This window comes from Papaver somniferum, chromosome 2 (assembly GCF_003573695.1).
Source record: "Papaver somniferum cultivar HN1 chromosome 2, ASM357369v1, whole genome shotgun sequence".
NCBI lineage: Eukaryota > Viridiplantae > Streptophyta > Magnoliopsida > Ranunculales > Papaveraceae > Papaver > Papaver somniferum.
In genome coordinates, this window is record NC_039359.1 from 180,866,854 (window position 1) to 180,878,785 (window position 11,932).

The window sequence follows — 11,932 nt, forward strand, 5'->3', positions numbered from 1 at the left end:
TGAAATAGGTTTTTTTACGCTTTCATTGGATTTAGGCACTATGAACATCAAGCACATAACTCACATACTGAATAGTAACCATTATTATGCTTTCACATGTGATTTTGGGTGTTTTAGGCATATGAGTATGCAGTACATAAGGGCAATACTGATTATGTAACATTGGTTATGCTTCTATATAAGATTGTTTGTGTTTCTTGCACATAGATTTACCAGTACATAACTCAAAAACTATCGAATAACAATCAAAAGTGACATGAGGTATTTTCTTTCATTCTTCTTTTCGCTGCACAACAGTACATATATGCTGTATTGAGGTATAACCGTGCCTTTGTACTCTAAAATCATTAAGTTGGTTTATGAGATAATAATCTTGGGTATGCAGTACATAAGGCCAATACTGATGAATGTTTTTATGCTTCCATATGTGATTGTGTTTAAGGAACATTGTTTAATTTCAAAATGGTGGTGGACAACAGGTAGTGGCGATGGTGGTGGCGGCGGTGAAGGATTCGGGATGGAAGATCTGTAAATGTGTTAAATTTGTATAATTTTTCTTCTTCTATGTCCTCTATTCTTTCTTTGTTTGTTTTAATCATGATGTGGATTTTGGTTGCCAGTGTACCGGCAATTGTTGATCAAACAAAATAAAGTTAGTTTAATTTCTACGATTCTGCTAATTCCGGGAAAAAAAACAGGGTCGATTTTACAGCATGATCCTATCATTAACCTTCAGTACATATTGGTTGTACCGAAGAAACTAGATCAATTTTGACATTTTCAACTGCCAGTACATACTGTTCGCTCAGGAATAAATTCCAAGGTCATTTTAATTGATTTATACATCATGATCAATTGTGATACTAAAAAAATCAAATTTTATTAAATTTGATAGACAACGAATAACCGACAGGCACATCAGTTACAATTAGATTCTCTTTTCTTAAAGTGAAGACAAAATTACATGAGCTTACCGAACCCTGAACCAATTACCTATTAATTACAATAAACTAGACTAAGATAGTACAAATCACATGGTGTATAAATTGAATTAATGCAATTAATACGAGACCTCTCACAAATATATAAACTTTGAAGGATTCAGGTCTATTCTACATTAATGCATCATGAATCCAAGAGTATTCTCGTAGGGAAAGTAGAGCAACTCTATGTTCAGGACTTAAATGTTTGTTGAACATCACCCTCAGTTTGTGTTCAACAACAGAGATTGCAGAGGCGCACAATATTGATGAGCTGAATATTACCACCGCCTACTGCATCAAACGCAACTCTGCAGGGAAAAACAACATGTTCTCTGTCAAAATAATAGTGCAACAACAAGCCAAGCAGTTCCCTATATTTATGGGTTAAAATCGAAATAGAAATATAAGCACTTATGAACAATGTTTGGATACTGATTTTCTATGGAGTGCAGAGTTTATACACCGAGAAATAACATAGTACAACGTTTATACACTGACAAAATAACATTGTACATCGTTTATACACTGCTTTTATCTGGAGTCCAGAGTTTATACACTGTCCAGCAATTGATACGATCCTCAAATATCAAAAGTCTGCATAGTACATATAAATTTCATTAGCAAAACTCGTACCTGTCAATCTATGCGGTCCTCAAATCATCACAATGTTGTGCCCATCCATCCACAATGACCGAATAAGCTTCCTTCCGCCGCAGAACAGATGCAAATAATACTGCCAAACAATGGTGTTACACTAATTTATTAGGGACGCATAGATTTCCAAACAATGGTGTTGACTAATTTGTATGAACTGTTGCAAAAATAACGACACTTTAGAAAATAGATCATACAAATACCATGTTGTGAACCCTGGATTTGTGTTTGCGCTATTTAGCACCAACTTTCTCTGAGGTGCAGCATCTATGCACTATGATTTTTCATTAATTTAACAAACAAAATAAATAAACAACTGTAAATAAAATGATGTAACCATTATATTCCAGCAACATGTTACCACAAAGAACAAACAATTCATCTGAATATTAATGTTTTCATTTAATTGGACATAACATTGGGTCTGGCAGCATTACATTGCCATGGATCCATGTTGCCAAAATATGGTGCACCCAAAATGTATTCAATTCATTCTCAGTATATCAAATATGCACTCAATTAATTCATTCTTAGTATGTTAAAAACCACACTCAATCTCAACAATCGATACCTATTTTCATGCACAGATCAAAACAAAGCAATCCAAAAATTAAATCAACTATACTTACATTCGTATTTCTTCTCAAGTTCACTAGTAAGATGTATCTTCACAAAAGTAGTCTCCTCCTGTTAGGTATCAAACACAACCAAGAGCAATTTCTATCATTATGCGATATATGTACTGAAGATTCATGAACTACATATCAACTGTATCACAATACAAGTGACGGGTTTGTATAAAGTAAGAGAACCGAAACACATAGTACAATATTTTATATGTGTGTGGATGATTATGCACTGATTCGGTAGTGTGAAGACGGGTATGCAGTAAGAAGAAAAATTACTTCGAGATAAAATCCAGTATAGTTGTTATGCATTGCTCAAAAATCCAGTACAGTTCTTATGTACCTTATATGTTTTCCATGTTTTATTCTAGTTTCGAACATACTACATTGGGTAGTAGAATCTAACATAATCCATATATATACTTATGGATGAAACAACAACAAATGAAAAAGTCCAAAGCAGTTCGCATCAGTATGCCACATATGTACTGCTGATTCATGAACTAAAACAACTGCATGGAATGAATCTATAAAAAAAATATAATCGAGAGAGTATTATTTCAGTAACGCATATATGTACCTATGGATCAAACAACAAGTGGTAAAACTAAAAAATAAAGCAGAATCAAAAGAAGTTTGTATCAGTATGACACATATGTACTGCTTATTCATGAACTAAAAAACAACCATATGTAATGAATCTATCAAAAAAAACGGAATCGAGAGAGTCTTATTTCAGTATCGAAGATATGTACTTATGGATCGAACAACAACAAGTGATAAGATAAAACTAAGAATAAAACGGAATCAAAAGCAATTTGTATCAGTATGCAACATATGTACTGCTGGATAATACCCCTGAAACAACAAACAAGCACGAATTTGATAAAATAAAGAAGCGAAAACAACAAGATAATCAAACCGATAGTTCAAATATGTTAAAAACACCATAATCTAACCAAAAAATTGAGTAATTACGATCAAGATTCATAAAAAACAAACCAAAACAAAAATAAACCTAAAACTAAGATCTATGTGTACTACCATCAATAAATAAAAACTAAGATCTATAATAATCTAAACAATGTTCGTTCTCTAATGAACACATGAACTGCTCAATAAACAAATTCCATTATTCATCAGAAATACAAACCAATTCACAGATCAACAATCAAACATTCAAAATTAGATCTATACTACTGTAACTAATAGATCTAACACAATAATCACCCAGATTTCAGCAAGAACCTACAAAAACAAACTATCATAACAAATACAAAACTCGATCAAGGAAGAAGAATAGACTGAAAATGTTAAAACCCTAAAGAAAAATTAAAAATATCACCATTTTTTTGGGGTGCTAGAAAGGATCAACCGAAAGAGATAAAGAGGAGTAAATCTATGGCATAAAATCTTGCGAAATCTGATCAAATCGATCAAAGACCTTGGAAGAATCTTCATCGCTAATCGCCAGAGCTTTCCTGACCGAGAGCGAATGAAACAAATGAATTAGGATCTAGTTCTGTTATTCATGAATATTAAGGTTCTTTTCGGTATTTTGAAAAAGATTACACGTGTGGTTAGACCAGTGGATAAAAATTTGGGTCCAAAATTTTTATTTGTTATAAAAATGGACCTCCGGTTACTGGGCTTTAGTGGGTGGACCTGCCACTAACTAAGAACACTATAGTAGTACCTATAGGTAATTCCTACTTATTAAAATTAAAACTACTGACATCTTTGACCCGTGAACAGTGCTAATGCTACACTGGCAATGCCAGCTGTTACGCCACGTTTTCTCGGTGCACATCATGGGACCTGGTTTCGGTGTATGTATGATTTCCAGTTTACCAAGGCCGTAGGACCCGCACCATAAAGAAGAAATCAATCGAAAACCTCATATTTTGGCTGCAGAAACAAGATATGGGTTAGGGTTTGTTCAAGGCAAAGAGGAGTAAAGATAGATCGAGTGATTTTTCAGTCTTTACCAAATCGTCACCAAATCTTCACATGATCTCAATAACTGAATATGTGTTCTTATGCGGATAAATTGGAAGTCAACGAACAACTCAAGCTCAATTGTTTCTACAACTCATCAAAGTAAATCCCCAAATCAGTTAGAGATAATCTTGTCGACAGTCAAGGAATGAGTTTTTAATATACCAATTGGAGAGATGAATTCACAAATTACTTGGGTTCTTCTTCGGATTTTGTTCAGATTTTTAGTAAATCAGGGTGTGGATGTGGATTGATTTCAGTAGTTTTGATGCAAAAATATGTGGAAGACGTTACATCTATATGGAGTACTTTTCCCCCAATCTAGGAAGTGTTTGAATCAAGTATTACAGATGGGTTTTCGTTGTACTGAACAGAGAGATAATTAAGGGTTGATTTCAATTCATTTAGGCATGAAAATAGGGTTAAATCCGGAGAACAAGTCACGGAAGTGGTGTATAAAACAAGAAGAATAATCAATCAAAAAGGGTACGATTGAACACTGCAATCTAAATTTCTTTTGCTTTTTAGTTAGTTTAGATTTTTTAGTTCTCTTGTGTAAGGCTGCACAGGAACCGGTCAAGAGGACATGTACCGGTATGGAGCCGAAAATATCGGACCGCAACCGAACCGGTACCGGAGTAACCGGTACATGGACCGGGACAGGAGATTAAGAACCGACTTAGACCGGTACAAGCACCGGTTCTTGGGGAAATACCGTCCTGTACCGGACTATAAGTGCCGATTAGTACCAACCGTTGATATTTTGATCAGATCTTACTCACAGCCGTCCACTTTAGGTACTGAGAGTCATATATATCGAGGAACTGATTTCACTCGTCATTCTTCTTTTTTCTTCTTCTTCTTATCCATGGAGGCTAGGCTACTGTAAGAAAGAATTCGAGGGAGGAATCGAGAAGAGCAACTTCAGATGAATGATTAATGGAGATGAGATAGTTTTGTGGCGGCAACTGAACGAGGAAGGAACTGATTGAGATTTCAGTGGAGAAGAAAAGCAAAGACGAGAATTAGATTAGATCTGCTGTTCTCGATGAGATTTGATAAATTGAGAAGGAAATCAAGCCTGGGTCTCTGCTGGTGGTGTCGAATTAGGTCGAGAAGAACATAAATATGGGAGGTATGTTGTTGTTTGTAATTGATTTTATATGATTGATCTATCTGATTGAACATAGGGTTCTTAATTGCATGTTTGATTGAGATTTCAGTGGAGAAGAAAAGCAAAGACGAGAAGTAGATTGGATCTGCTGTTCTCGATGAGATTTGATAAATTGAGAAGGAAATCAAGCCTGGGTCTCTGCTGGTGGTGTCGAATTAGGTCGAGAAGAACATAAATATGGGAGGTCTGTTGTTGTTTGTAATTGATTTTATATTATTGATCTATCTATTTGAACATAGGGTTCTTAATTGCATGTTTGATTTAGGGTTTTGTTTGAGATCAATTTGGAATATCATTGATTGAATCGATTGATTTTGTTGAAATTAAACAATAACAGGTAATTGTGAAATGGGTTGGATTTGTTTTGTGTTTATCTAACTTTTTGGGTGCTGTTTATACTGTCCAGATTCCAGATTGAGTTTCAGTGAAATATTGATTTGGTGAAAGATGAGACGGTAGCTGGTGGAAACAAATTAATCGGAAAGTGTAGATGGATCTTGTAGAGTTTGATGTGGAGAACATGAATTGGTAATGGTCTGTTAGTTATACAGGTGACTGGTGGTGGTATGCTGCTCGAATTACAGAAATAGAGAGTTGGGTTTGAGCTGAAATTGAAGAAGAGAACAAAAAGAATGTTGTTATTGTGAATGTATACTTTACAGGGAAAAATCATGAAGCAGTGAATGCTTGTTAACTGATTTGAATTGATTTGACTTAGTTTTAGGCGAGAAAAACCATGGAGAAGATAGATCTTTCTTCCATTGATTTGTATAATTGAATGAATTCTTGTTAACTGATACCGAACTATGAAATTGCACATCTTTTTTTTTTGGTTATCTGCAAGTTTTAAATAACGTAATTGTAACTGGAATAGGTAAAAACCCGGTATCGGTATTGCATCGGACAGGTACAACTCCAGGTACAGATACAGGGACCGGTCCTCAAAATGAGGTATCGGTCAACACCAGGTACATGGACTGGTTCCATAATAGAACCGGACCATGCCGGACCATGTGCAGCCTTACTCTTGTGTATTAAGAGTTTTTGATTGAATATTTTTAATGGCTTTTCGCACAACTATAAGAAGCTAAACCCCTTCTCATACAAGACAAGAGGGGAAGCCTAATGTGTTCAATTATTGAGTTTGATCTTTAATAGAAGTTATTTTGTCCAACATTTCCTTGTTGTCTGATTTATATTTGTGATGAGATTGTTGATATACTTCTTTGATTCATTGTGATTTCCGGATACATTGAATGTTTGGGAATCCCTGTAACATATCTTATTTGCTCTTATATTTTCTTAGAAATCGGGCAAGGGAATGATGTCAGTTTAGTTATTAATGGGCTTAGAAGAATTGAACGATCTCATAATCAATGGCTTTTCCAATAATGAGAAGGAATTCTCAGTAGATGCTCTGAGAAAGCTCTACAATGTCTATGAAACTTCTTATGAGAATTTATTCTTGTGTTTTTAAGAAGGATAACTAGGGTTTGGAATAACCATTATTGTGAGTACACATATCTATGTACAACGGTTTCATCTTGCAATGTTTTTAGATTTATTTATTTAAATTCTAAAGTTTATTTGGAAGATGATTTTGCATTATTAATCTTTATGATTTCATATATTTCAACTTGTTATGGGATATGTGTGTTTGCATCCGTGAACTATTATTGTTCCATACGTGTTCAAAAGTTAAGTCCTTCGTATGTCGATATGCAAGTATTGATAAAAGATTGAATGAACATTTGACAAACAAAGGTTAAGCCTATTATGTCATTATGAAAATATTGATGGAAGATAGGATGAGCTTTTGTTTACAAAGATTAAGTCTATTGTTGCCAAATCTTTGTGGGGGGTGCGGTTGTGGAATATTATAGGGGTTATCTTGTATCTTTATAAACTCCTTGATGAATGCATTTAGTTTAGGCTATATGATTGCATCTAAAAAAGTTGAAATGTACTTTATTTTGGTCATGAAGTGTCTCTATGGAAATTTCATTAGGATCCCACTAGTTTTCATACCTTTGCCAATTTTATTGACAAAAGGGGGAGAATTAATGTGTAGTTCACGCTACAAATACATATGGTTTTCGGATCATTATATAAGGGGGAGTGGTTTTCATGTGAGATGAAGTATTGACTAAGGGGGAGTGATACATATCACCATAGTATTGTTGTCGAAGTTGTGATACAATTGAACTTTGATGTTGTGTAATAATATTATGATAATGTGTAACAATGATTGAGAGCTTTTGTTTTCTCATTGGGATGGATATGGATCTTCAACAACGATGATGTTGAATTGAATATATTTGGAATCATTGGAGTACTTGGAAGTGATGAAGATTTCGATTAATGTTGAAGAACCAAGGAGATCAAGCATGTGGATGAGAAGATGCAAAGTTTATTTATTTTGTACTCCATACGTATTTATAGTTTTGTCACTAAAATTGATAAAGGGAGAGATTGTTAGAGAACTGATCGGTCGAACTCTCAAGCGTTTCTATCTCAAGCTTGTTTGTCAAGTTTAGTTGCCAAAACTATAAGTATTGATTTCTAGTCTACTTATAGCTAAGTCTCAGACTAGGATAGTAAGTGTAGTTGAGATCTAGACTCCACGGCGTTCATCATGCAAATACGAAGAACTACTTAAGGAACTGGTGGATCTTCATCGACAAAAAGGTATGTGGAGACTTGAACCTATCTATCACTCAAAAGTCTATATATTCTATCTCCTATGTTGAGACAAAAGTCGTATTGCTTTATAGACTTCGATTATACACATTTTTTATTTCGAGCCGAGTTTATCTCACTTATCTATTTCTCGAATATGTGTTGGTAAGCTTTCGCTTTGGCCAAGTTCATCTTTACTCGTGACGAAAGTCATGTTGATCATTTCAATGACTTGAAAATCGGTTTGATGAAAAATAGTTTGTGAATAACAACTATATAACATCCTCTAAGAATATTTCAATGATTGAAATGAGAGTTTAGAATATATAACCATGAATGGATATAAACATTGTATGTGAACTCATACTTTTATAAGTCCAAAATCCTTGAACCAAAGTATGTGTACTTTACTGGTTTAGGATGTCCGGAGCTAAGTCCGCATACCTGTATGCGTACTATCGGAAGTTCACATCCCGTGAATTTCTGCTAGAGTTTGTGAACGGAAAACAAGATCAATCCGGGTACTTAAGTATGCGTACCGGTATGCATATTTAAGTGGTTTATTTTTTAAAAACAGTTTGTTCGTGAACTAAGAGATTTATAAATCAAGGAACTCAATCTTTGCAAACCGTGGCTATAATGTTCATGAATCAATTCGAGTGAATCAAAATTGTTTTTGCTTCAATTGCGTCTTATATACTTCTATGAGATCTAAGCAATTGAACAACTCTCTAACTAGTTCTTTTGAGTCATTTGAACTAGTTATGGTGAACATGAATGAATAAGGTTGATATGAAAGTGCTCATATGGCTAACCATTGGTTAACTATTATTGAACCAACTAGGTGTACACGTTTAGGTACGGTTACTCAAACCTAAATGAAGTTACATTTCATTTGTGTATAACAAGCTAAGTTCGATATAACGATTGAAAGATATTAGTTTGAATCTAATCACGTTTACATCTAACGGTGAATATTGAATGCTTTGTTACCAAGGTAACTTAGATTACAAACCTTGATTTTAAGACTATATAAAGGAGAACTTTAGCAACTGGGAAACCTAATCCCCACACCTCATGTATGATACTAGTTGTATAAGCTAGAGTCGATTCTCCTTTAACCTTAGGTTTCTCTCGAGACCCTGTAGGTTAACGACTTGAAGATTTCATTGGGATTGTGAAGCCAACCCCAACTATTTTCTCTGCAGTTGTGTGATATGATCTTGCTGTTTCTATCGTGATTGAGTGCAATCGTAAGATTGGCTTGAGATTATATCTCCGATAGGCAAGATATAAAAGTAGTCACAAATACCTTCGTCTCATCGTTTGTGATTCCACAATATCTTGTTTCTCTAGTCGATTAAGATTATTGTGAGGTGATTGATATTTCTAGGTTGTTCTTCGGGAATATAATTCTGGTATATCAATTGGTTCCTGTTCACCTTGATTTATCAAAAGATGGAACAAAACTCGTAGGTATTTCTATGGGAGACAGATTTATCTATTCCTGTAGACTTTTCAGTGTGAGATAGATTTGTTTATTAAAGTCTTCGACTTTGGGTCGTAGCAACTCTTAGTTGTGGGCGAGATCAACTAAGGGAATCAAGTACGTAGTATCCTGCTGGGATCAGAGACGTAAGGAGCGCAACTGTACCTTGGATCAGTGTGAGATTGATTGGGATTTAACTACAGTCCAGACCGAAGTTAGTTTGTAGTAGTCTACTGTCTGTACCGGCTTAATACATTGTGTGTTCAATCTGGACTAGGTTCCAGGGTTTTTCTGTATTTGCAGTTTCGTCATTAACAAAAATTCTGGTGTCTGTGTTATTTCTTTTCTGCATTATATTTTGTTATATAATTGAAATATCACAGGTTGTGCGTTGAATCGATCAATTGGTAAATACAACCTTTGGTTGTTAATTGAAATTGATTGATCCTTGAACATTAGTCTTTGTTACCGTTCAAGTTATTTTTCTTGTATTCAATCAGGCTCAAGATATTTCTATTTGTTTGAGTGAGGATTGAATCGAGAAATTGAGATATAACTCTTTGATATTATTTCCATTAAGATTGAGTCTGACTGTCTAGTTGATTCTCTTAAAGGTATATTGGAGTTAGTCCATACAGATTGTTAAGCGAAATATTGGGTGTGGTTGTTAGACCCCTGCTTTTTCAATTGGTATCAGAGTAGGCAAACACGTTTAAAGACCTTATAAGTCTATGTTTGTAGCGATCTGACTCTATGGACATAAATTCTATCTCCATAAACGTACAACCAGTCTTCGATGACTCAAACTACTTGTGGTGGAAAATTGCTATGAGTTTCTTCAAGCTCATGATTTTCAAACATGGGTACATGTTGTTAATGGCTATGATCCTCCGGTTAATACAGAAGGCGATGTATCTATACCCAAGGATATTAGTAGATATAATCCAGAAGAAATCCTTGCTGCAAAGCAAAATTCTGATGGCTTAAATACTATCATACATGCCATTACCCCAGATCTTCAGCATCATGTGACTATGTGCACAAAGTCTAAAGAAGCCTAGGATATCTTAGAAACCGTATTTAAAGGGAATACCTGTGAAAAAGACGCTAGGCTTCAAGACCTAAATTCTGATTGAGAAAACCTTTGTATGGCGGATGAAGAATATTTTGATGAGTTTAATCACAAAGTGTCTGAAATTGTTAATGCATGCATCCTTTGCATTGGGTAAGACTATTCCTGAAAAGGACATTGTGATGAAGATTCTCGGATCTCTTCCATCCAGATACGATTCTAAGAAGCATGCTATCGTTGAAGGAAATAACCTTGATGAGCTTTCCAGAAATACTCTAATTGGAAAGTTAAAAATTCTTGATATTGATCAAAACACAGTCAGAACATCTGCGTTCAATGTTGTGACCAACGCAAGTGAATCTTTTAACTTGTCTTGGGCTGATGAATGTTGTTCCAATGTAGATTTTGATAAATCAGTGACAACGGAAAAGATCAAAGATTTTGTGAAAAGAAGCAAAAGATGTGATAAACGTCTCTCTCCATTTAATGCTTCAGATGATTCAATACAAGAAAAATCTTCCCTGGGTGTCAACATCTTAGACGTTTCTGATGGATGCAATGAACTTTCAGCTCTTGCAGCAGAAACCTCCACCTACTCAATTTCTGATTCAGAACTTGAGTCTGACACAAAGATTTGTGAATTCTTGAATAAAAGTAGAGAGATTCACCAGGTGAAAAAATCTTGAGATAGATTGTCTTAATGATGAATTCACCAGAACCATGTCTCTATAGGAAAAAGAGATTAATACTATTAAGAATGACCTGCAAAGGTTATCCGGAAGTTCTGACAAGATCTTAGCAATGTTATTCGGTCAGAAGTCCTTTGGGAACACAAATGGTTTGGGGTTTAAAAGAAAAACTGTAAACACAAACAACTCTCTTGTTCTGACTAATGCTGGAACAATGCACGTTGAATGTTGTGACAAACAGAAGGCAATTCAACAGAACAAAAAATCTTTATTGATTTGTTCGTTTTGCGGGAATGCAAACCATGTTCAAAGTATATGTTGGAGATTCACAAGGAACAACAAAATAATTGCCAAACTTCAGGAGAACATGCAAAGGATGAATCTGGCGTTGGATAATCAACAAGGTTTTCCTAAAAAATCCAGAAGTTCCATATTCAGACGAGGTCAGAAATCTGTTTATACAATAAACCTTGATAAGCCACTATGTGGTAAAAGAGGTGAGCATTCGTCTCACTTCATCGTTGTCTAAAACCAGTGACGTCCGCATCCTCATCTTTAACTTGAGAAA